This window comes from Tursiops truncatus, chromosome 13, assembly GCF_011762595.2.
Source record: "Tursiops truncatus isolate mTurTru1 chromosome 13, mTurTru1.mat.Y, whole genome shotgun sequence".
Lineage (NCBI taxonomy): Eukaryota > Metazoa > Chordata > Mammalia > Artiodactyla > Delphinidae > Tursiops > Tursiops truncatus.
In genome coordinates, this window is record NC_047046.1 from 10,479,485 (window position 1) to 10,505,448 (window position 25,964).

The following is a 25,964-nucleotide window of genomic DNA, read 5'->3' on the forward strand; positions in this document are numbered from 1 at the left end:
GAATGCTGTCCTACCTAGAAAGTAGCACAGTCCTGACGCAGACAGGCATCAGAGTCCCAAGCTGAGACTAGGATGGATTATTTGATTTGTCACTGAGCCCGGAGTAGAAAACAAAAAAAAAAGTGAAGGTCACAGGGTGGGAAAAGAGGAATGAGAAATTGCAGTTGACCGTATGATAATCAAATGCAACATTAAATAACAGGTATGGCCCAAACCATCAGGCCTCTGACCCTTCCCTGTGAATAGACAACCAATAACCACTTGCTAGTCATGGTCTTGCCCCCCATAATGATGAGCTGCCATATTTTTAACGTGTATATCAGATTTAAAACATTTTTTAAAACATGAAGCATTATTTTTACTTTTAAAAAGCCATAGGTGGACCCTTTTATAGCCCTCACTTGGCTGGCTAGAAAGGGCTGCTTGGAAAGTTTGAGAAGCATCCACCTCAGCAAAGAACAGGGCTGCAGAAAAAAAAAAATTTTTCTGAGCAATGCAGGAAAGTAATTTAGGAGTTAAAGAGATGGTGAAGTGAGAGTTGGGAAAAGTGTGTGTGTGTGTGTGTCCATAAGAGATCTCATGATAGAACATTAGAAAGCTCTAGATCTTTTATTTATTTTGGCTTTTAAATATACCTTTAATGCCATCTTATTTGTCTCCTCCTGACCCGATGGCATCTATGAGACTTGATCTTGCAAACAACGACTTTGCCAGGGATAACAGATGCTTGTGGTGCCCACGTCACAGCCTTTCAGCTCACCCTTGCCTGTGGCCCCAGCAGTCTGGGCACACTGACACCACTCAGCTTCAAGCTCCTCCCAGAATCCAGAACCTCCCTGCTTCGATGCCCTCTCTATCACCACAAGAACCCGCTCAGCCTCAAGTAGGTGAATTCTGAAAGTGTGGGGCAGTTAACACCCTCGGGGAAACCCTCAAATGGGTGACTGGAGTCAGCGGATAAATAACTCAGCTGTCCTGCCTCCCATGCTTTAAACGGGGACTTCTGGGAGACAATGTGTACACTTCTCAGATGCCCTGATGGACTTGAGCCCCACTGCCTACAGCAGCAGCTTGTAAATCATGAATTCTTTATTGGCTTTTCATCATTTCCTGACTTCACTCTCCCTGCTCCTTCACTTCTGGCTTCCTGGGATTAGCTCCCAGATAAACTACTTGCCCCCAAGTACTTATATCAGGGTTCTTCTCTGGGGGAATCCAAGATAAGACCCCCAAGCATGCATCTCTCAGGAATAAAACTTCCCTCGTAGGTGTATCAGTTGGGGTTCAACCCAAGAAGCAGGCCCACTGGGAGATGTATATATATATTAAAGAATTCGTCCCAGGCATGTGGCCTTACTCAGTTGTGATTGATTAAACAGTCTCCATAAGGCCGTTGTTGTCTTTGCATCTGATGCTGGAGTTTGAAATCTGCAGGGCAGGCAGTCCCAAAGGACAGACAGATGAGAAGTGAGAGAGAGCAAGGACAAACCGCAATCTGTGAGCACAACCTAGGACCCACAGAACACAGACTCAAACCATGCTGGGTCTCACTGCCTCTGACCTTGTCAGAGTCAAAGAAGAAAGAGTCAGATTTGTAACTGGTACACACTTATGGTTTGTTACTGCCCAATATCCATCCTCATTTCTCCTAACAACACAACAGTTTCCCTTGTGGAATAACTCTCCTCAGGCCTCAGTCAATGGGAAGCCCAATTCAAGATTAGGAAACTGAAGCCCATAGACACGTGAAATAACTTGCCTCATGTCACACGGCATGGTGAAGCCTGGTTAAGACCCATGACTTCAAGGCTAGGGCAGTGAACTCTCTGTAAGTCCACCAGCAAACGATGGTGAGCTGACCCTACAGCGCTGGGCTGGGTCAGCTGTGGGATGAAATTCAGGCAGAAACTGGAATTTGTTTTCTCACCTTTGCTCTCCCTCTCCTGTTCAGTCAGGAGTAAATGCTTGAATAGCAAGAGCAGGAACAGGACTGAGCTCGTTAAATTGCTAATTCTCTCCCTCCTGCGCCATCCCCAACAAGGCCCCAAAGCCGGCAAAACCCGTTATCTACTTAATCTGATTTTATGCCACGCGGCAATTTATTTTTGAAACTTTTTTCTTGTTGGATAATGGCAACCCTTGAGAAAGCTCTATTGATTTTTTTGATGGCAGGTTTATCGGGCTGAGTCAGCCCAGCCTTCCACCACCTGGAGTCTCCATTTAGATCTTTATCTTGTCTCTTCATAGCTTGAAAGAGTAAGTTTAGTTAAGGCCACAGGGATGGGTCCTGAGAGTCACATTCACACTCACAATGAAACAAAATTAGAAACTGCTTTAGGTTCTAATGACCGCTGTATTCACGCGCTGAACTATACCCAGAGGGAAGAGCACTAACACGGAGGTGAAGTTGGTATTTCCCGAATCCTTGTAGTCTAACTGCAGCCATGTAACTTTCAGGGGGTTAAAGCAGACAGAAAACCTAAACTTGGCCCAGATGCTGACACCGTGCACCCATACTAAAGCGCTCGCCATCTCCAGATCTGTTCTTCATCCCCAAATGAAGGCAATATTTTCTACCTTCCTTATGACATCACAGACTTATCAATAAAATTGATCATCCTCAGTGGAAAAATACTGAGAATAGATGACCAGTATCCACACGGTCCCTGGTCTCATCCTTCAGACACTGAAGGGGGGTCTTAAAATCTTGCTTTCTCCAAGAATCTTTCCATCATTTTTCCTTCATTTATTCACTCAGAAAACATTCATTGAGCAGATACTAGAGATATGAATTATTTCCACCCACACTTACACTCTCTTCTTAGACATCCTGCCCATACCTGCTTACTGGACGACTTGTTTGCTCCATTTCACATCTCACATCCTCTTGGCCCACCTCTAGTCATTGCTGCAGCAAACCACCTGCTCGCAGGTATATTCTGATAGCACCTTGCTTTAGCTGAGCCACGTACCTCCTGCTTTCTGCTCTAAGTATTTGATCTAAGGGCCATTCTGGTACAAGTACAAAACTGGAAATAAGATGAAGATAACACCCTTTGGGGCAACCTTTGACCAACAGAGACAAGGAGCTGATGAATAAATTCCTCCCTCGCCCAGTCTCAGGAGGGCATCTCTGAGGTGCATTCCACATGGTTCACACGGGATCTCTGTTGAGCATGGGCCTCAGCTTCCCATACCAGCTCACTAACACACCTTTGGGCTGGCTTGCCATCCTTCTCTATTTGACTCTTCCAAGTTCCCCCTCTCCTATTCCCCAGCATCTCTTTCCAACCAAACCACCTGCATGCGAGCCCTTCTCATAAGCTCTGCTTTCAGGGGGGAATTTGAGCTAAGACCTCCATACTGCAAAGAGATACTTCCCATCTTTAGAGCAGCACGGCGCATGATCCCATTCCCCTGTCCCTAAAACCAGTTGATCGGCCCAAGAGTAAATGCCTGGCAGGAGTTAAAGCCAATCAAATTTTCTCTTCCCTGGGAATTTAGAATCAAGATGCTAATCTCTGTGTGATGTTCAAAGTGGAAAGCACTGTAAAGCCTGGGCTGGGGACATCCATGTGCCCACAGAGCAGAGGAAGCCAGTTTGCAAAGAGACAGAAAGAGATATCATGCAGTCTTAGAGAAACACAGGGGGAACTGCTGGGTCATTTTCTATTTTTTTTGGTTCAAGTTCCTTGCTAGCCCAACTCCCCTTCCCACCTTTGGGTTCTCTGAGACCCTGTTGTCCTTCCAATAAATTCATTTCTCTGCTTATACTAGCTTGAGGGGGACTCCATTATTTGCAATGAAACAGTTGCTAAATCCAAACATCCTCTTATGTGACAGGCACTGTGTTAAGCTCTGGATGAACAATAATGAACAAGACACAGCCCCGGCCTCCAAAGAGCTTAACATCAAACTGGTCAATAAAAAATGAGGTAGTGTCTCATAACAGTTCCTATGCTGCCAGGGCTAATTCTTTTCAACACAATCCTGTATATTATGCCAAATAACTAATTAATCCATTCATAATAATTGCAACCATTTCCTAATCCTTACCATGTGTAGAGCACTGTGCTTTATGTGTGTCAGGTCTTTCCAGGCTTTACTGAAATGGTTCATTTCTTTAGTGTTAGGAATATTGCAGTAAATAACATCATTTCAAGTTATGATAAGTGCTGTAAAGAAAATCAACCAGGTGATGTGACAGAGAGATAAGAGTCAGGGTGGAGCAAGTGGATGAAAACTATTTTAGATAATGAGAGGAGAGGGTCAGAGAGAGCTTCCCTAAAGAACGAACATTTTCACCGAGACTTACAGAATGAGAAGCAAGTAGATGTGCAACAAAACAAAACAAAACAAAAAAAACCCGAGGGAAGAATATTCTGGGTGAAGGGAAAGGAAAGTGCAAAGGCCCTGAGGCAGCAATGGAATGAAGGAATAAATGAATGACTAGATTCCACGTAAGACAACTCTTCCTGACCCTTGAATTACATCTGTCATTCTCAGCTCTCTAGGCGCACAGGGTTTTTTTAAAATACCCATGTTTAGGCTACTCCCTGCCAAGATTTAGACTTGATCAATCTGGGGTAGAACTAAATTATCTTTTTTTTTTAAAGCTCCCCAGCAACTGTGATTCACAGAAAGGGTGGAAAATGACTAGACTGGATGGACATTGGTGCAGTATAATTTACATAAAAAGGAAGCAAACATGATGGGGAAATGTGATGATTGGTTATCTCTCAAATCTTGGATCAATTCCTTGGTTCCTATGGCAATTGTCTGTATCCAGGCAACAGTCTCCCAAATGTGGGTTTCTGGAGACTGGGTGAAGGGATGTGATACATCCCAACCAGGAAGTGCTTCACTATAAGAAACTTTGTCAGACCCTCCCCTAGGCTGGGTTAGGCCTCACCTCTCTTCTCCTCAGCCCCCATACTTAGCCCCACAAAGCACTTATCACATGATGTGATATATGCCTGTATATTTGCTCATCCAGTAGAATTCCACAAAGGCAGGAACTGTGTCCTCTTCCCCAAGGCATCTTACATGTCTTTCAGGTCTCAGATTAGATACGACTTCCTCCAGGAAGCCATCCTTGACTTCACCCCAGGAAAGTTTAGGTACCTCTGCTGGGGGTCCCTTTATCATAGAACTTATTGCCCTATATTCTAACTGTATTTACACATATCTCCCTCAGTAGTCTGGGAACTCTTTGAGTCTGAGACCATATTTATTAATTCATTCCACTAATATCTATTGATCACCTTCTATGTGATGCATATTGTTCCAGACACTGGAGATACAGCATGGAGAAAAATGGACCTGCTCTCATAAGGCTCATGTCACTGTGGTGGGAGGACAGACAATAAACTCACCAGGCACACAGTATGTCAGACAGTGGTAAGTGCTCTCAGTGTGATGGGAAGACATGGAAAGCCACTGGGTGGCTTTAAAGAGAGGAGTGAAATGACCTCACTTTCCTTTTAAAAGCATCACTGTGAATTCTTTGTTAAGAGAGTGTGAGAAACCAAGGGCAGGTGCCGGAAGGGCATGGCATGGGGCTCTTTCAATTAACCAGGTGAGAGATGAAATGGTAGCAACAGAGATGGTAAGGAGTGGTCAGATTCTGGGTATGTTTTTAACAGCTTAATTGACGTAGAACTGGCATACAATAAACTGTACATACTTAAAATACAACTTGATAAGCTTTGATATATGTTACACTTGTGAAACCATCACCACAATCAAGGTAATGAACACATCCGCCACCACCCCAAAGTCTCCTCGCGCCCTTGGTCCTCCCTCCTGCCTCCTCCTACCCCCAACCATTGATCTGCTTTCCAACACTATGGATTAGTATGAATTTTCTGGAATTTTATATAAATAGCATCATATAGTACTCTTTTGCATCTGGCTCCTTTCACTCAGTATAATTATTTTGAAATCCACTCAAGTTGTTGCACGTACCAATAGTTTGCTCTTTTTCATTCTTGAGTATGATGCCATTGCATGGAGGTACCACAATTTGTTTATCCATTTACCTGTTGATGGACATTTGGGTTATTTTCAAGATTGTGGGTATATTTTGAAGGTAAAGCTGAAAGAATTTGCTGGTGGAGAGGCTGTAACATATTACAGAAAGGGCAGAGTCACGAATGACCCCCAGCTTCTTCACTTCAACTGGGAAGATGGACTTTCCAATTGCTGAGATGGGAAACACTGCAGGGTTAGAGTAGAAGACCTCTAACGCCCAATGTACTGCCTAGCATATAGTAGGAGTTCAATAATGTTGGCTGAAGAAAGGACGAGGACAGGAAGAACAAAAGGAAATAGTGTAAACTCAGTCTGGGGTGCTGGTAATTCAACTCCTAAATTTCAAGCCAAGCTATACCTATTCTCTCCTTTTCCACATCCCCCATCTCGCTCCTGAGGCCCAGGCAGTCATAATCATAAAGAGACTCCTTGGGCACAAAGGAGGTGGAAGCCAGGTTCAATTAGAGCAGGGCCCCTTGTTCTCAAATGGCCTCGGGTCCAGGAAGCATTGTTTCCTCCCCAGCATGGGGCTGAATGCACAACTGTCCTCTTTGGTTTCTGAACAATAACTTCCAAATTACTCTCCACCTGGCAGATCCACTTGAGATCTATGGGTCACAAAGAAGCGTCCTCCCTCTCCCCCATTTACTCTGTACTTCCCAAATGCTCCGGCCTGAAATGTGTCTAAATGAGTTGAGCCCCAGCGTGAACTGTTATTAAAATCCACACACACCAACGTTTTCTATGGCAAAAAGATATAAAAGACAATCCACAAAACAATAGATACAAATAGCCAATAAACATAAAGGAGGGAGGATGCCTAGCTTCACTATACTCAAAGAAATGGAAATTCCTACAATCTAGAGAAAACATCTTATTCCTATTAAATTGGCATGATTAAAACAAATGCAAATAAGCTAGCGTTGGCAAGAGTGTGAGGACACAGACAGGAATGTACTTTGCTGGTGGAAGTGCAAACTGGTACAACCATTCCGGAGGAAGCTTAAAAAATGGCCAGAGTCTTTGATCCAAAAATTCTATGTTTAGGAATTTGTCCCAAGCAAATTGTTACGGACGTCTGTAAAGATATTCATCACATCATTATCTAGAACAGGAAATGTCACCAACCACCTTAACGTGTAAAGAAATTATGACACTGCCGATCAACAGAATAGATAAATGCACTGTGTATATTCATACAATGAATTTTACAGCAATGAAACGGAACAGAATAGTATACATGCAACAACATAGTTGGAGCTTTCAAACATAATATTAAGTGAAAGAAGGAAAAAAGAGAATACATAGAATATGATTCCATCATATAAAGTTCAAAAGTAGACAAACAAACTATATTGTTTAGGGATACAAACACAAACGGTAAGACTGTAAGGAAAAACAAAGTGATTTCAATAAAAGACAACACTCTAGGGAGGAGGCAGGGGGTTAACTCTAGGGAGGAGGCAGGGGGTACACACAGGGAGTTCCTGGAGTTTGGCAAGGTTTTATTTCTTGCCCTGCGTGGTAATTATGTGGGTCCTCAAACTGCTATCATCCTTTCTGCTGTATTTTCCTACCCCTGGTCATTTCAATGCTAAGCAAGATCAGGGAATGAGCTTCTTTCTTTCAAAGCTTATGACGGAACCATACACAGAGCAAGGTTTGACCACTTGTATCTAAAAATTCTAACAAGCTTGGCATGAATAATCTGTCCTTAAGATTTCTTCCGTTAGACCTTTAGAAGATCTAAATTCTAAATATCAAATTCTACTTTGAGAGGATTGTTCTGGAAGATAACAGGGCCACCTCATCTCTGAATTTGCTAAAATTTGGCATCACTAAGAAAGAGAGAGAGAGAGGGAGAATAGGTGATATTACTCACTAAAGTCCTTCTTTTTAAACAAGTTAGTTAAATAAAAATGTGGCTGAGTTTGGGGCAGTGGTGGAGGAGACAAAGACATCCCAGATAACCAGGAGGTCACAGGCTGAGCCACAACACACAGAGCTCTGCTAAGTGCTAAGCACTCTCCTTGACACTGGGGCCGAACAAGAGATAGCATCTGGCCTTAAGAAACTCATAGAGCAAGGGAACGTGGCAGAATAGCAGTGCAATAGTCCATTTGGGGGATGAGAGAAAAGTTTGAGGCCATAGAAGAAAAAAGGAAATGAGGGCATGTGTTTCTTTTCTGAGCCACTATTTCTATTCTAGCCCAATTTAGCAGGATTTAGAAACCAACGGGTACCCGGAATGAAAGAACTGCTTCCTTCTTCCTGGCAGGCCTAAGTTCAAGCACATCTTGATGCATCAAAAGCCTTCTGCTAGGAGGTAACGAGACTGCCAGTCCACAGGAAAATTGGGCTCTCTCTTGTCAAGAGGACATGGTATCTCAAGCACTCTTCATGTTAAGTATATTCTGCATCTAATTCAGAAGCTAAAGTGTCAATTTGTGATGATCATTAATTAAAACAAGAGCAGCAGCAACAACAGTGAGGAGGAGGACTGTGAAATTTACTGAGACGCAAAAGTGTCAGGTGCTTAATTTGCATTATTTCATTTTCTCACGTAACATAACAGGTAGTATTTTTATTTTATTTTATTTTATTTTTGCGGTACATGGGCCTCTCACTGCTGTGGCCTCTCCCGTTGCGGAGCACAGGCTCTGGACACGCAGGCTCAGTGGCCATGGCTCACGGGCCCAGCCGCTCCGCGGCATGTGGGATCTTCCCGGACCGGGGCACGAGCCCGTGTCCCCTGCATCGGCAGGCAGACTCTCAACCACTGCGCCACCAGGGAAGCCCGAACAGGTAGTATTTTTAGATATTATTAATGTTCCCATTCTACGAATGAGGAAATGGAGGGAGAGAGAAGTGAAGCCACTTGATCAAGGTCACACAGCTGGTTGGTGGCAAAGGCTGTGTAAAACCAGGTCCTCCTGACTCAATCACCACGCTAAGAAGTACCACGTGAACACTGCCATGGCACCGGCCCGTCCTCCATGATGGGAGGGAACCTTAGCTATTGTGCCAGAAGCACTGGTCTGTGAGTCAGGGGATCTCCAGGCTAAGGAGATAATACAGCGGGGCAGAACTGGAGTGATGTTGAATGGCTTTGGTAACTTATTCTCTGGCAACAAATGTGCGGCTCAGAGGGATGGTCAAGCATCTTGAGGCCCTAGAGACAGCTGACTGCATTCCTGATGTAATGGTGGTTTAGCAATCTCCATCCTCTCTATCATGTTGTCCAGGGTCCTGTGCATTGGAATTGCTGGCTGGTAAGGGAGTGGGAGAGAAGTTCTCGGGCTACATCAAGTCCCTGGAGGAGGTATTAGATGAGGTGTCCCAATAAGATCTTTGAATAATTCTCACCAGCACCAGGAGGAACGAGGGAGACAGCAGATTCCATACCACTGGTTATTTCCTTCACCTCTTGTGTCAAAGTGATGGGGCTTCTGCTGTCTTCCATCAAATCACCTCTCAGCATGCTTTGGAGTCAGGATACAACGCTTGGGACTCGTGGCTCATTCCTATGCCTCCGAGAGTGGGGAGGTCATTGCCCGTGACTAAGCCTTGGAGAGGCAGATAAGACTAAGGAGAAAGATCAGTAGAATAAGGAGACTTGGGATGACTGGGAGGGAAAAGAGGAAAGTCATACAAAGAGTCCAAGACTGGTTCCAATAATGACCACCATTTGCTAAGCACTTACTAGATGCCAGACCCTGTGCTTAACACTTTACCTATATTATCTCATTAAAATCTCACAAGAAACCTAAGAAGTAGGCATGAGCTCCATTTTACAGATGAAGAAATTGAGGCTTAGAGAGGTAAGATGAAGTCCCCAGGGCACACAATCACTAAGTTGTGGGTTTGGGATCCAAACCCCAATCTATCTGTTTCCAATGGTCCATGCTCTTAGCATTACAAGATACTGCTTCTCAACCCAGAACAATTAGTTCTGAAATGAATTCTGTAGCTCAAAGACAAAATTTAAGAAATTAAATAGATGAGGAGAGAAAAGAAAAAAGGAGAAATCATCAGAGTGCATTGTGTGTAGTGAAATATGAAACAAATATGAATGTTTTGTTGCCCACTGTATGTGTGCACATGCACATCACCAGGCTGTGGCGTAAAATGCATCTCTTACCATTGATTATGGTAGAAAAAGTTTGGAGAAGCACTGCTTTAAGGTTGTCAGTGTCCTCATTCATTGTCTCAACAAAGTTTCAAATAGGTACACTGTGCTGTCCAAGGTACTGAAAACACAAATATCAACCCAGGAGCCCCGCCCCAAGGCATCGAAGCCCAACAGGGGAGCAGACTCTGTGCAAATAATGCCACGTGCAAAGAGGTTTGATGGAGAAGCCCAGAAAGCTGAAGGAAGAGCATGGGGAGAACAGGGAACGCTTTGCAGAGAAAGGTCTCCATGAGGTGAGTTCCGAAGTTGTCGAAGCACATAGGTAATGAGGTTCCTGGGAGAGAAAACTGCTTTCATTCATATGAAAAAGGGAAATGCTGGGCAGACTAGGCACCCATCCCCATTCTTGCTTCATGATCATGATATTGGATGTTTACTGAGTACTGACTATGAGCCAACACACTTGATCCCATTTAGAATCATGTACATAGCAAACGTACAAGGCAGGTCCAGGATTTTCTCCTCCAATTTACAGATGAGGAAACTGGGCCTAGAGAGTGATCTGCCCAGGGTAGCACAGCAGAAGAAGACAGGGCCAGGATTAATACCTGAGCAGGTAACTTCAGTGTGTGTGCTCTTAATCACTACCATATCACCCTCTCTAACCAAATCATTAAAGAGTCTGGAGAGAGGGGAGAAAAAGCAAGAGTGAGAAATGAGGCAGAGGCCAAGTGATCTTGAGATCGTCACTCTATATACACAATCCCGACAAGTCTGTGAGGTAGGGACAATTATCCTCCCATTTTATAGATAAGGACAGTGAGGCTCAGAGTGGTGTGGTGATGTCCTTCTCAGTAGCCACACCCACATAAGCTCCAGTTCTGAGTCCCCACTGCTCAGGCTCTCAACTCCCTGCTCCAGAATCTGGAAAATCCCTTTCCTCCCAGGCCTTTGTGAGGAAGCCTTCACTGCTGGCCCATCTGAGGAGGCGTCTCATCTCTGCCTGGAAATGTGGAAGCCGCGCACCAGTGGCCCCAAGCCCCAGAGTAGGCGAGGCCACTAATTAGATGAGTCTGTTCTGGTGTCTGCCCAGATGCCAGCAGACAGACGGAGATGAGACGGGAATCCCAAATCACTCTGTATTAGGGCATCGGAGTCTGGTGCCCAAGTAAGATGACATTTCTGAAAAATGGCAGTGGGGCCCAGCTCTGGGCAGAGAGAACGGGGAAGGGCTGCAAGGAAGGAGAGCTGGCGGGCCTGGGTGATGAGTTGATCCTTTGTGCCCTGAAGGCAAAAGAGAGATAAGCATTCATTGACCTGGTTTTAAGTCCTAGGGAAGACTGGCATGAAGAGGTAGCTTTGTAAAGAGGGAAGAGCCCAGAGTTTAGGCAAGGGAGACAGGGTTGAAGTCTTCCTTCTCCTCATAGCAGCTACCAGTATCCTCCTCTATGAAATGGATGTAAAGACTGCCACATCTAACACTGACAGAGCACACACCATGTGCTGCTCTCCACTATTAACTAGGTTAACCCTGAAAACAGTCCCATGAGATAGATGTGTCCACCATCATCCCCATTTTACAGATGAGGAACCTGAGACTTAGTGGCAACTCAGGTCATAAGTACAAGAGACAGGGCTTGAACCCCAATATATGCCCTTAGCTATTATTTTATGCTGCCATAAGGAAAAATAAATCAGTGTAGCAGCTGCTGCCTACTGAGCACGTGTCATACCCACCTACTCTCATTTGGTTTTCTTGGTATTGGTCTCAGCAGCCCTATTTTACGGATGGGGCAACTCTAGGGCCTGGCAATCTGTAGAGATGTATGCAGGGTCCCACAGAAGCTGACTTCCAAGCCCACATACACAGCCACCACACTCATGGTTCCCCTGCCTGGATAATCACAAAAATCACCTGGGAGAGGGCTAAACATTTGGACTTCCAAATTCCATTCTTAGAGCTGGTTTGGAGTAGGTCCTAGGAATGTGTATGTTTGAAATACACCCAAGGTGATTCTCATTATCAGTGACTTGCCAAAAGTGACATGTTAGAATTACATGAAATAATGAGGGAATGCATTAGTAAACTTCAAAATGCTATAAAAATGCGATAAAGTATGCTTTTAACAGTAATATATTTCATCATTATTAATAATAACAAACCACTGTAAATGTTGCTGGAAGCATCAGTGAGCATGTGCTAAGTTCTAATGAGCATAAAAGCTGAGAAACCAGAAGACGCGGTGACTGACCTCAAGGAGCTAGCAGTCCAATAACTGAGATAAAGTATGTTTTGGTGTTTTTCCAAGAGTGAGTTGCTAAGGAACATGTCAAGAAAGAATGAGATAATTCATGCTACTGTCAGCATATGAAGCCAGAGGACGTTCAATTACCAATGTACAGAGCAGAAGGATGTCAACGTGTGTCTGAATTCCTTGAATTCACTCTGTCAGAGGGTGAGAATAAAAGGCTGAAAATGTTGTAGACGGCCCGGAGGAGTGGCATCTTAGACTATAAGCTTAGCATCTGGGCATGCAGGTGGGAGACTGTGTCAGAAATGGGACGGAACTGGCAAAAGAACATGAATGGATTTGCCAGTTGTCTGACAGTGTGTAGCAATCACCCAGGTGTCATCAAGATAGAAAAGAAAGACAAACATCCCAAGCAGTTTAGCATTATTAACTCATATTGAATTGCATCCACTTGGCTGGTGTTCTGCTTACATGTTGACAGGAACTACGACTTGCGTTCTTAGGAACGTGCTTTCCTCTCTCTGCTTGCGCTGTACAACTTATAATAATGTCTGGCTCTAAGGCTGGCCAATCAGGTGTTCACAGTACCCTGGTCTTATTGATTGACTAAATGATGGTGTTATGGCCCAATCAGAACCAAAGAGATTCTATTCTTTGACTTTTGGGGAAATGCTGGTAAGGGAGAATAACTCCCCTCTTTATTGAAGGGCTTGCTGGAAGGACGGGATATAAGCCTGGAGCTGCTGGTGGCCTTCCTGTCATCACTGGGGACAGCCTACCTGAGAGCAGAGCCAACACGGAGGAAGTAAGAGCTGAGATGGGGGAGAGGAAAGAGTGAGAGAGAGAGACTGTGGAAGATGTCATTTGAACCTATGGATCCAGCTGGAACTACCAAAGTCTCCATTGTGTGTGTGTGTGTATAAATAAATAAATAGCTAGATAGGTAGGTAGGTAGGTAGACAGATAGACAGATAGATAAATAAAATTTTGTGCCTAATTCTCTTTGAGTTGGGTTTCTGGGCCTTCCCACTCAAAGTCCCAACTTTTACAGATGCATTCTCCCTCCCTCCTCAAACTCTCACTGCCCAGGCTCAGTAAGATTTGGGAATAAATGAGATGCAGGTGGATCATGCAGTGATGGGAATGGGAAAAGAAAGGAGAGTATGCAGTGATGTAATTGTAGCAGGCGTATTTCAAGCTAAACTTTTGCAAAGACTTTTTCAACAAGAAGATTCTATTTAAAGAGAGGACCATTCCTACCAATAGCCTTTCCATGGTCCCTCTCTTAAATGCAGCAGGCAGCTCTTTCTTTTTTCCTCTTTGCCAATACTTTATTTAACACATGTTCACTGCAGGAATTTCACAAGCCACTAGTATACAGGGTCATGTCTCTTAATAAGACAATAAAGAAATAATATACTCTAAACCAATGATAGGTTAATCACACTATTGTTCCGGGCAAGGGGAGACGACAGAAGTAAAGTCCAAATTAAGTCGAGGTGTACCTTTATGCAAGTTTGGTTTCTAGGGAAAGAAGGCTTAACCAAATGGGAGCTGACTTTCAGCTGCCAGTACAAAACGAAAGTCCCTTGTTGCTGGAGCTCGTTGCTAGGGAACCACAGCACCTGTGGGGCAGGGTAGGCTCCTCCCAGGGTTTTCCCTCCGGGGACCGTTGCCCACCTTACACCACTGCGAACGACGAGTGCTCGACAGGAAAAAGATGTCTCTTTTCTTCTTTAGATTGCTGTACAGTTTCACCCCACTGCCGACCAAGAGCAGCCTGGCCACGGCAGGAGCAGGTGGAGAGCTAGATCATCAACTCAAAGTCTGTAGCTTTTGCCCAGACCGAAACTCTCGGATATTCCTCACAAACTCTAGGTGCTCACAGTCTAAATGTCCCCTTGCCTTTAGTCCCCTTGCTTCTCCACGTGCTCTTACCGATAGGCCCCCAACGGGGCCCCTCAGCAGCTGTATCAAGGACAACTGATGTGACGATGACATCCTGACACTACTTCTAAAAACAACTTTTTTTTGGTCTTTGTCATAAATAAGTGCATTTGAAATCGTATCAAACCAATACACGACACAGGTAGAGAGAGAGATGCTGAGTGAGCCCACCCGTTCTCATCCCCAGTGGTTCAGGTCTTCCCAGCCTAGGAGCTAGACTTGTAAATGGATGGTTCCAGCCCCAAACACTGGCCGACTGTAATTCCATGAGAAACCCTAAGGGAGACTGGCCTCGTGGAGGTTGGTCAGCCCCAGAATCATGAGAGAGAAAAATAAAATGATTGTTGTTTTAAGCCACAAAGTTTTGTGATGAACTGTTATACAGCAATAGATAACACAAACAGACTCCATTTCAGAATAATGTCTCCAAACGCTAAAAGAGCATATATAGGATTACAAAGGTACACGGAGAGATTAAAAACCCAGTATATGACAATACATGTGGTTTTCATCAATGTAGTAATAAATAAGGTCTAGTGTTGCGTATAATGACTCCTATAATTTCAAAGTGTTGTTTGGAGTTGCCCACACAGCAGACATTTTTTGTCTGTGATATAAATAACATGATATAAAGATATTTGCTACTTTTTGATAAAGTCACAGGTAGTTCTAATACTATGGCCACATGCTGCCTTTATTCATTATGGAAGGGAAAGCTAAATGTCAGTCACCAATGAGTGAAAAGAAAGGAATAAAGGTGTCATTTTTTTCCCATCCAAGTTCATGGACTGCTTTCCTCCACCCTCCACCCCCAACTGAGAACCACAGGAAGCTGGTGCTTGCAGGAATCTCAGGAATTATAAACCAGTCCTGGCTTTTCCATATGTGGTACGCGAGGGGTGTGACATTAAGTCTGATGATAAACTGAGATTCTAATGGAGTAGTCATAGCTCAGGCATACAAAAATGGAGTGAGGTGGCCATTGAGGAGCTGGCCTCAGACATGTCCCTGCACCACTGAGCACCAGAGCTTCCTGTGAACTATGCCTACGCCAAGGACACCAGCCATTTTTAAAACAACATCTGGTAATTGCAACCTTGAGTCTCAAGGTTGTTCCCCCTTGTAGCTAATTATGCAACCATTTCGGACCCCAACCAATCCTTACTTCATAAGCACCCTTACTTCTTGCCAGCTCCATTTATGACTCTTGATAAACCACTCACGTAACTAACCGGGACCTTGCAGTTTTTGCCTTTATAGACCTCCCCCATTTTGTAGTTTGGTGGAACACAATTCAAGTGCTTCTTGAATATGTGGTCCCCTGGGCTTCTTGAATCTGTGTCTCCTGGGCTGCAGTTCTAACAAACCCCAAATAAACACCGTTTTATTTCAGTCAGGTCTCCATCTCTCAGATTTTGGTTAACAAGTCTTTGCTCCATGTGAGTGGCTCTTTGGTAGCAGTGTATTTTCCCAAGCCACTCCTCCGTTCCCCTTCTCTAGAGTTATCTGTCTTGTACTCTCCCTTTCATGGATCTGTCTGCATCTCTTCTTCCATGGCCTTTTCTTCTTCTGTGACCCCTCCTAGTCATGAAATTAAATGCAGAGCTTTAAAATCAAAGCTTTGTGTATACTCACTTCCTTCTCAGTCTTGCCCACGATTCAAGAATTCATTTACTGGGTACTCAGTTTTCTTCTTTACATGCTGCGATTTGTCACGTGAACCCGCTACTTAGATTAAACAGATCATGAAACCAGGTACATCCCTGTGCCCCACCCTCAGAATGCTCTGTCCCCTCCTCCCCTTATCTAAATTAGTGTCTCCTCAGCTTGTAGTCTGGGCTCTGCTCTAGCAGAATCACTTGGCTCCACCTTTAACCTAAAGACCGCCGGGGGCAGGTCTTAAGAACCTGCTCTTTAATGAGCTGCCCTGGGTGGTTTAATGGCCCTCATAGTTTGAGAACCCCCGACCTTGGTCGACAAATGTCCACCCAATTTCCACCTCTTCTGCTCACCACGGCCTCACCCGCCTCTGACACTCCCACTTTCAGAGCTGCTATTTCTCTTATCCCGCCCTGCCTTCTTGATGGGAACTTTAGAGCAGTGACGAAGAAAGGATCAGGTGGTGAGCACCTGTCATGTGCCAGACGTTCTATGCGATCCAGTGAAGCAAATGTTATTGACCTTCTTTTACAAATAAGAAAAAGTTCAAAAAGTTGAATGACTGGTTCTGGGTCACACAGTTACTAAAGGTGGAAATAAACTTACAGCCTTGATCCTTTTTTTTTTTTTTTAGCTCCAAAGCCTCTGTTCTTCTCCTGACACAGACCTTATTCAACTGAGCATCTGGGTTGAAGCCTAGCCACTTTCCATATGCTAAGTCGCAATGTATGCTCCTTTTCCCCAATAACCTGAACTTAATAACCTGAGCTTGCCCTTGAGCCTTTACAGATTTTTCTCATTTTATGCCCCGCCCTCCCCATTCAACATGTCTTTCTAAAAGTCCTTCTCTGGTCTCTTCTCTTTGCTCGCTCTTCATACTGACCTCGTTTTTTGACCTACATGCTGGATGCTCAAATCTATCTCCAGCCCAGACTTCCTCCTTGAGCTTCAAACCCAGATGCCGGATGCCACGGGTACTAAATTTCAACAAGCTGGACTCTATTTCTTGGCCCTATTCCCATCTACAGACCATCTCAGTCACTGTGGCAGATTCTGAGGAAGTGCTCTTTTAACATCTCTCCCAGCCTCTATCTAGTGGATATCCCCAGTGCAGAAGCCAGAACACTCCTTCTCTTCAGCTCTACCTCTAAATTTTCCAGAGCTCACAGCTCAGTCCTACGCTTATACCTTAGGTGTTCTTTCAGTTCAAAGGCGTTCAATTAGCATATATTCGCTGATGAATCCTGAGTTTCTCTACCAGACCTCTCACTTGGGGTTCAGACCTGTATATTGACCTCATAAGGGCAGTCTCCACGTGGGCATCTAATCAGCATCCCAATATGTCCAGAAGAGAACACTGAGATCCCTGCTGCCTGCAATGCTCACCTTCCACACTGTAGATGACCTACTCCTCTATCTCCTTCAAATCTCTGCTTGGAGATGCCTTGCTCTACTCATCCTATCTAAAACAGCAGGCAGCTCTTTCTTAATTCAACTGTCTGCTCTGGGTCCAAGATAATATCTCAAAAAAAAAAAAAAAAGAGGGAAGGAAGGAAAGAAGGGAGGGAGGAAGAGAGATAGGAGAGAAAGAGAGAAAGGGAGGCAAAAAGACTATTTCCTAAATCAACAGTTCTCAACCCTGACTACAAGTTATGGAGGTTTTGAAAAATACTGATGCCCAGGTTCTACCTCCAGAAATTCTGATTTAATTCATCTTGGGTGGGAGGAAATATTGGTATTCTTTGAGAACCACTGAGTAGTACTGGTGTCTTTCCTTGTGTGGTCCTTGGACCTGAAACATCAGCGTCACCCAGGAGCTTGCTAGAAATGTACAATCTCAGGCCCCACCCTGGACCTGCTGAATTGGAATCTGCATTTTCACATGATCTCTAGATGATTCCTGTGAACATTCAAGTTCAAGATACAGGGACTCCCCTGAAACCAGCTTCAATTCTGGGGAGAAAGCTGGCATAGCTCTGTACCCTGTGGCCCTCACAGCTCTGTACCCTGGAGCCAGCTGTCTTGGGTGAAGCAGAGAGGAGAGGACCGTCCGGGTGGCCCACCTCAAGGACAGGTGACTTCAGTCAGTGCCCCCCGCCCCGCCGGCCTTTCTATTGTCGCTGCTTTTCCAAGATAAGTCGCTGTGCTGTGTAATGGTCACTGAAATCACCCGAAGCAGAGCAGCCCAGCTCCAGCCCCCGAGCAGCATCGCGCAGTCACACCGAGGAAATCGTTCTTATGTTTCACTGGTACTCTTTCACAGAGACGGTCTGCTGCCAGGTGTGACTGCCGAGGTGACAGGCTGGACTGTCTGCATCCCCTTCCTATCACCCAACTTTAACGTGCACGTGAGTCACCTGGGAGATTCTGATTCATGGTATCTGGGGTGGGGTTGGGTGCTGGGGGTGGGAATCTGCCTTTTGAACCAGGTGGTGCTGAGGCTGCCAGTGCTTGGAGTATCGAGAAGGCCTGGACTCCACAGGTAAACCCGGAAGGCCCACTTAGAAACATGCCTGTGCTGAGAGTTTTCTCTAGTGTGATCTCATTTAACCCTAACAATGCTGTAAAGGAAGGTTATTTAAAAGCTCTTCCCATTTTCCATGTGAAGCAACCAAGGTTCAGAGCCCACTCGAACCGCAGCCAGCTGATTTCCCAAGTCTAGCTGTGCGTCAGAATCACCTGGGGGCTTTTTCAGCCTACACTCCCTAGAAGATTTTGATTCTGAGGTGGCTTCAGGAATATGTATTTTTAAAAGGTCCTCGAGTAATTACAGCGCAGCTACTCGGTGGACTGACTTGGGGGATTACAGATCTAGATGTCGCTACCTGCCTGGAGCAGATCAGAGCAATTCGTGTGCAGCCCACTTCCTTTAAAGAGTAACTGCTTCTTATTTTCTTTATCCTTGACACCTGGCCCAACATCTGCCAAAAAGCAACGGCTTCCTAAGAGTTACTGCCTCTCTTAATGAGTTGAGAAATGGATGGTGGACGGATAGAGGCATGTTTGCAGGGAGCGAGGAGGCAGAAAGGAGGTGGGGAAGGGAGGAGGAGAAGGGAGAGATGAAGCAAGCTAGGGGCTCCTAGAGCTTGGCATTTACCCACACACTTGCATCGAGTCCTCAGAAGCAGTTTTTAATGTCACAGATATAAAACAGGGGGTACTATCTTAGCAAGTGAGCTAACCAAGATGAGATGTCTGTATTTACAGGATACACTGAAACCCTTACCGACTAATGGACAATGTAGGCAGGGACGGGGGGAGCGGGGAGAACCGGACTCTGCCATAACATGTGGAAGGATGGTGTCAGCCTCTGTGCCAACCAGCGTGACGAGCTCCCTCACCGTGAGGCATCAACCTACAGCGGTGGCCTACTTGCAGAGAACAGGCCTCCCGCTCCCCAGGCGCATTTGCCACCCTCTCTTCCTCTCCCACTCTCCTTCCCCAGCTCGCCTCCTCCTTATGTCAGTTTCCTGCCTTCACTTCTGTCTTGTTCCCTGGGGTCTTAGAACCTTCTTTTCAAGGTTCTAGGCTCCCCACCTCCACCATTCTCTACAGGTGAATTCGGAACCACTTTCTCATCAAGACCCATCCTGCCACCATCAAAAGCATAGATCCAGCCTTTAGCACAACCATGAATTAGGAGAAGGTAGTCTTCATTTTCCCACCTCCCCCAGCCCTATTGGAACTCAAGCTACCCTTCCTCTGACCCTCACCGAAGAGCCATTTCCACATCCAGTCCCACAGCTCTCAACAGCATCTCTGCACTGATGATTCTGTAATTTATATCTTCTGTCTCAACTCATCCCTTGACCTCCAGGCTTGTACATCCCGCTGAGTGACTAGGATCTCCAATCGGGACTCTAACAGGGATCTTAAGCTTAACACATCTCAAACCAAACCTCTAATTCTCCTCCACTCTCCCCCCATGGTCCTCCCCACCTCACTTGTAGCACCACCATCTGCCCAGTTGTTCAGTCATTCATGACCGCTTCCCCCTCTCACTCCAAGAGCAAAGTCTTCAGCAAGTTCCCAGAACTGCACCTTCAAGACACATCTCAAATCTGACCCTCTTGCAGCCCCTCTGCTGCCCCCGCCTCTCTCCCGGATCATTACAACACCCTGCAAACTGGCCTCTGGCTTCTCTTCTTCTTCCCACCAGAGCCAGTCTCCACCCAGAGCCAAAGCGAGCCTTTCCAAAGAGGCATCAGCTCCCACTGCTCACCTGCTGAAGACCCTCGCGACACTTGCCATCCACCATCCAGACACCCCACTGTGGCTTCTGAAGGTCCGCACAAGCTCAGGTCTAAGTTCCCGAGGCTCCGATCACATCTGCTGACACTCTCCCCGCTCCCAGTGCTCTGGAGGGCTTCTGTCCCCAGCGCCACGATCCTTCCCACCCCCCTACCTTTGGACTTCCTGCTGGTCTAGTCTTCACTCAGATACTCACATGGTTCCCTTGCTATCTTTGCTCAAATGTCACCTCGTCAGAGGGTATTTCATATGGTGTCTCACCATCCCTACCCTCTCTGCTGCCCCTGCCTCGTCCTTCATTCCACCTGCACCATCTCATTATATTTATAGACACACACACGCACACAGACCTATTCACACATGTATTTGTTGATTATCTGTCTCCACCCAACAACATGAGCTTCATGAGACCTTTTCTATACTGATCTCAGCTGTATCCCTCATGCCGTGGACAGTGCCTGGAACATAGTAGATATTCAACCTAGTTGTTGAACAAGTGGGTGAACTGTCTGCCCCTACCTTGCTCAACGGTGTGTTAATCTGGATTATAAGAACCAAGCTTTGTCCCTTAGCATGTAGTTCATCCTCCTGGCATCTTGCTTTTCAGCAAATAAGCGTGATAAATGCTTGCTACCACAGAACATGTTAAATAAATGATGAAGCATCACATCACAGAATTCTACATATTCTTACTCCATTTTTCTTAAAAAGCCATAATCCTTATAGAAAAGAAGACAAGGAGGATATACCCCAAACTGAGAATGACATCATCTTTGCATTGCGGGATTATGGTTAAAGTTTAGTTTCTTCTTTGCCTTTTCTCCATTTTCTAATTTTTCTACAATGAAAATGTACAATCAGGACTTCCCTGGTGGCGCAGTGGTTAGGAATCCGCCCGCTAACGCATGCGACCCGGGTTCAAGCCCTGGTCCAGGAAGATCCCACATGCCACGAAGCAACTAAGCGCGTGCACCATAACTACTGAGCCTGCGCTCTAGAGCCCGCAAGCCACAACTACTGAGCCCGTGTGCCACAACTAATGAAGCCCACGCGCCTAGAGCCCATGCTCCGCAACAAGAGAAGCCACCGCAGTGAGAAGCCCACGCACCGCAAAGAGTAGCCCCCGCTTGCCACAACTAGAGAAAGCCCGTGCGCAGCAACGATGATCCAACACAGTCAAAAATAAAACATAAATAAATAAATTTATCTTTTTTAAATGTACAATAAAAATCTAAGTTTTTGAAAATTTCAGTGTGCTCCTGTTTAGAGGTAAAACAACTAATCATCTAAGACTCTGAGAGTCGTTGTGCTGAGACCTGAACTCTCACTTCTGCTCCTTACGTTGCCTCAGCCAAGTCGCAATTTCTCAGGACTCAGTTTACCCCTCTGAAAAATGAGGGCACCATCTGCTGTTCTTGACATGGAAGGTGTGATGAGGCTCAAATGGCAATGTCTCCACACAAATATTTGGAAAACAGTAGTACATTTTGAGGGGTTTTCACTAGTGAATTGTTTCTAGGGTATTGGTGGGTAATATAGAGCTTACCCCCTCTTAGCAAAGATGTTCGCACATCCATGCTTCATCCAAAGGTGTGACTGTTAGTAGAAATGGTAGGCCCTGTAGGGAGGCAAATGGAGAAATCAGTTCATCAGGCAGCCCTTTTCTCCCCCCTAGATTACCATTAACTAAGTGACCACCCACTGTTTACAGACAAGACCTGAGTTTCAGGGTATTCTTCTGAAAGGACCCCTCCTGGGAGGAGGGATACAGTGGCAGCTCAAAGCGGGAGATGGAACCAAGTCAAACACCCCTTCTTTTGCCTTTCTTTTTCCCTTCAAGTCAGATCCAGATTCCCAACTACATCCATAGCCTGCTCAAACACACCAAAACAAACACACACACGCACACCCCCCCACATGACTAAACAGCCTTCATTTAAGTTTTGATGATTTTTCACTTTAAAAGTAAAAGTGGGTCTGAGAGTCTGTAAAAAATATTAATTTTGTGAAAATCGGGCTAAGTGCTGCAGACCAAGGATGACAGCAGACACAGGCGCTGGCTCATTACCCTTGCCTCATGTCTCCCACCACAGTCTCAGAGAAGAAGGCTCACTGGGCAGCCATCAAATGAGAACTCCATTAGGATCCTTCCCCCATAGGGGTCTCAGTTTCCCCATCTATGAAGTTAGGAGGATAGACTAGAACAGGGAAGCCCATAGGGGAATATCTCACATATATCAATTTGTACTCTCCCATTCTTTGAAATCCAAAAGAAATTAGCCCTAACCCTTGTTCCATACGCAGCAACAGACCCAGTGTCCTTCCTGTTCATCCAGGGGTATCTGGGGGTGGGGATGGAGGGTGTTTCTCCAGCTCTGGCTTCTCCATTTTTACTGAGTTTGGTTCGGTTTGTGGATCATCAGTTCAGCATCACATATGCCCTCTCGTTTTCCTATAACATGGCATCTCATCCTGGACACTGCCCCTATTCCTTCATTCCCCTAAATGCCAACAACAAAAGGCTCCATATGTAAAACAGACTTTTATTGTCAGTTTGGGGAAACAAACTACTTAAAATTGGAAATGAGGTATCCAGCTCTTTGAAATCTTTGGCCACTCTGCCATCATGAAGTTCCTGTGTTGTCTGTCCTTCTCTCTGAGGTTCAGCTATCCATCACGTGGTGCAGCCTCTCCTCCCCTACAAGCTCTTTCACCCTCTCTCTTCCTGCTCATCCATGACTTTGAATTCCTATTAATTATGCAAAGCAACTTAGTCCTCTCTTTGTTTTGCTGTGTTCTTACAGCTTATGTTCCTCAGGGCCCATCTTCAATACCTAAAAGAGGCTATAAAAATACATTCTGAGACAAAGAGAGTTTTCTCTCTAAGAGGAGCTCTGATGCCAACTGTGTCTAGCTTTTTTTGACCCTACTCACATATCTGCCATCAATTCCTAGTTCCGGGGCTTCCCCGGTGGCGCAGTGGTTGATAATCCGCCTGCCAGTGCAGGGGACACAGATTCAATCCCTGGTCCGGGAAGATCCCACATGCCGCGGAGCAACTAAGCTCATGTGCCACAACTACTGAGCCTGTGCTCTAGAGCCCGTGAGCCACAACTACTGAGCCCACGTGCCGCAACTACCAAAGCCTGCGCGCCTAGAGCCTGTGCTCCACAATGAGAGAAGCCACTGCAGTAAGAAGCCCGCACGCAGCAACGAAGAGTAACCCCCGCGTGCAGCAAGGAAGACCCAACACAGGCAAAAATAAATAAATAAATAAAAATAAAATTAAAAAAAAAATCCTAGTTCCATGCCTGAAGCAGACATCACTAATCAATTCACCACTATTTGCCACTAATGAGGTCTCTTCCCAACAGAGAACTGTAAGTAGACACCACCAGTCAATAACAGCTGTCACCCTAAGTGCAACATTTTTGCAAATGTTTTGCATCAGAGCCCCAGATGACCTCAAAGTTTCCTTCCAGATTTGACTTTCTAGGGTCTGGTGAGAACAGAATATTCATTGAATAAAATTAACTGAGGACCTCATTAGTTATTTGCATGGAAATATTCCAGGCAATCTGAATAGGATATACTCCAACCTCAAACTTCCCCCTTCCCTCAGCTCCAAAAGTCTGCCACAGATCTGAAAGCAGCCCGTATTTGATCATTCCTTTGGATTAAAATACGAAAGATCCTAGTTAAATAAGAATAGCACAACCTCATTCTCTGCTCAGAATGTTTTTCCCTCATCCTTTTTCTTGACCTGACTTCCTCCTAGTCAACCTTCTGGGCTCAGCTGAAATGTCACTTTCTTCAAAAAGACATCTCTGAACACCCCTCTCACCTCCAAAAATAGATCAGGTCCCCCTCCCCTCACTACGGGCCCTTAGAGCACCATGCACTCCCCTCTATAACCCTTATCATCATTTAATTATATAATTATTATTTGTCCACCTTCCATCTAGACTTCAGCCCTAGCACCAAGACGTACCTGCACATAGTAGATGCTCAGTAAATACCTGCTAAATGATAAATTGATTACTGATTAATTAATACCTACTTTCTGGGGTGGTTGTGTGACTTAGAGATGCACACTGTATATAACATGTTTAGCAAAGTGCCTGGCACATAGTAAGTGTTCCATAAAGGATAGTAGTAAGAATATGACTGATACAGGGCTCTGTGCCCGCTCTCTGTATAGCATCTCATTCAATCCTCACAAAATCATACGCGAAGGCACTGTGACTGTTCCCAGTTGATAAGTGAGGAAACTGAAGCTCAGAGAAGTGAAGGGTGCCGATGCTGCAAAATGGCACTGCTGAGATGGAGGCCTAGGCAGCTTAGCCTCAAAGACTCTGCCTGCAGGTTGTCCAAGAGGGATCAGGGGAGGGTCCTTAGGATGAGGACTTGAAGGTGAGTGAGGTTTCCACTGAAAGGAAAGGACAAGTGTAGCAAATCAGCTCAGGCTTGAGCCTTAGAGTCAGAACAGCCTGAGCTCAAATCCCTCCCTAGCCACTTCCTAGCTGGGTGCCTTGGGCAAGTGACTTAACCTCTCTGAACCTCAGTGTTCTCCTCTATAAAATGGGGATAATAATACCTCTGTCTGTAATTGTATTATGTAGATGAAACAAGATCCCATAAGTGAAGCACTCGGTACACTGCCTGATGCATGACACAGTACTCATAAAAACAGAAGCCAAAATTATTATTTCCTCCTCATTCTCTTCCTTTCTCTTCTCTTCCCTTCTCCCTCCCTTCCTCTCCCTATGCCCCATACCCCCCCACACACTTGTATACACCATTTGATTCTTAGAACATCATTTTTAAGTGGGTAAAGTAGTTAAGTAGAGGCTTTTTACCCACCACCCAGTGGTATGTGTGTTTTGGGGAGAACTGGGGCTTTTTCCCCTAATGCCCTGAAACAAAGAGAGCTTATTGGGCACAATTAATTGTTCAAACTGCCAGAGATTTGAGAGTGGAGGGGTAAACAGATGCTGCTCTGAGCACTGTGCTCATTAACGCAGAGAAAGGATTCATTTTCTATGCATGATTAACTCCCCATCGTCAATGATTTACACAGCAGATGATCAAATGAGAATTCGTTATCCCACAGACAGAGAGTTTGGGCACCAGGCATTCAACCTCCTTGGGACAGCTCTGTGCCCCAAATTCCTGGGGTGCCTGTGGTTTGTGCCTTGACCCAGGAAGATGCTGCTTGTCTTTGGCCCGGTTCTCCCAAGGGCTCTTAAAAAGAGCAGCTATCCAAAGCAGCTCAGGGTAAGCCACAAGGCCTCCCTCTGTCCCATGACTGGAAAGGACCCAGAACCCAGCTGCCTTTGGTCTCCATTATGTCTTGCGATTGCTTAAAGGAACACCTGTACTTTGGAATATAAAGCCAAGAGTGGCAGGGCTCATGTTCAACCAAGAAGGCTCCCAGGACCAAAACAAAGAGTCAGCTTCATAGATTTCGAGATCCATAGAGATTTGTCAAGTATCAATTGAGCATCTACTATGATATTACAAATTAAGAACATCGTAGTCTCTTCTTTCTCCATGGATGGACAATGTCTTCCTTGAAGGCTACATGAGTACCTTCAGTACGGATTTAGTAGGTAAAAATCCAAGGGGTTCTACATTGCCCTTGCCTTCCAGAAAAGGGTAATTCTACTGCAAGGGCTTTCTTTAACCAT

The 25,964-nt window shown here is 45.3% G+C and overlaps 1 protein-coding gene across 1 annotated transcript in view; it reads right to left on the bottom strand.

The window, feature by feature from the left end:
* SRRM4 (serine/arginine repetitive matrix 4) overlaps positions 1-25,964 on the bottom strand; it is a 286,526-nt gene that overhangs the window by 248,935 nt on the left and 11,627 nt on the right. The window contains exon 3 of the mRNA XM_073790099.1: positions 21,821-21,892. The gene's annotated coding sequence lies outside the window, so the exon portion shown is untranslated. The remainder of the gene's footprint in view (positions 1-21,820; positions 21,893-25,964) is intronic.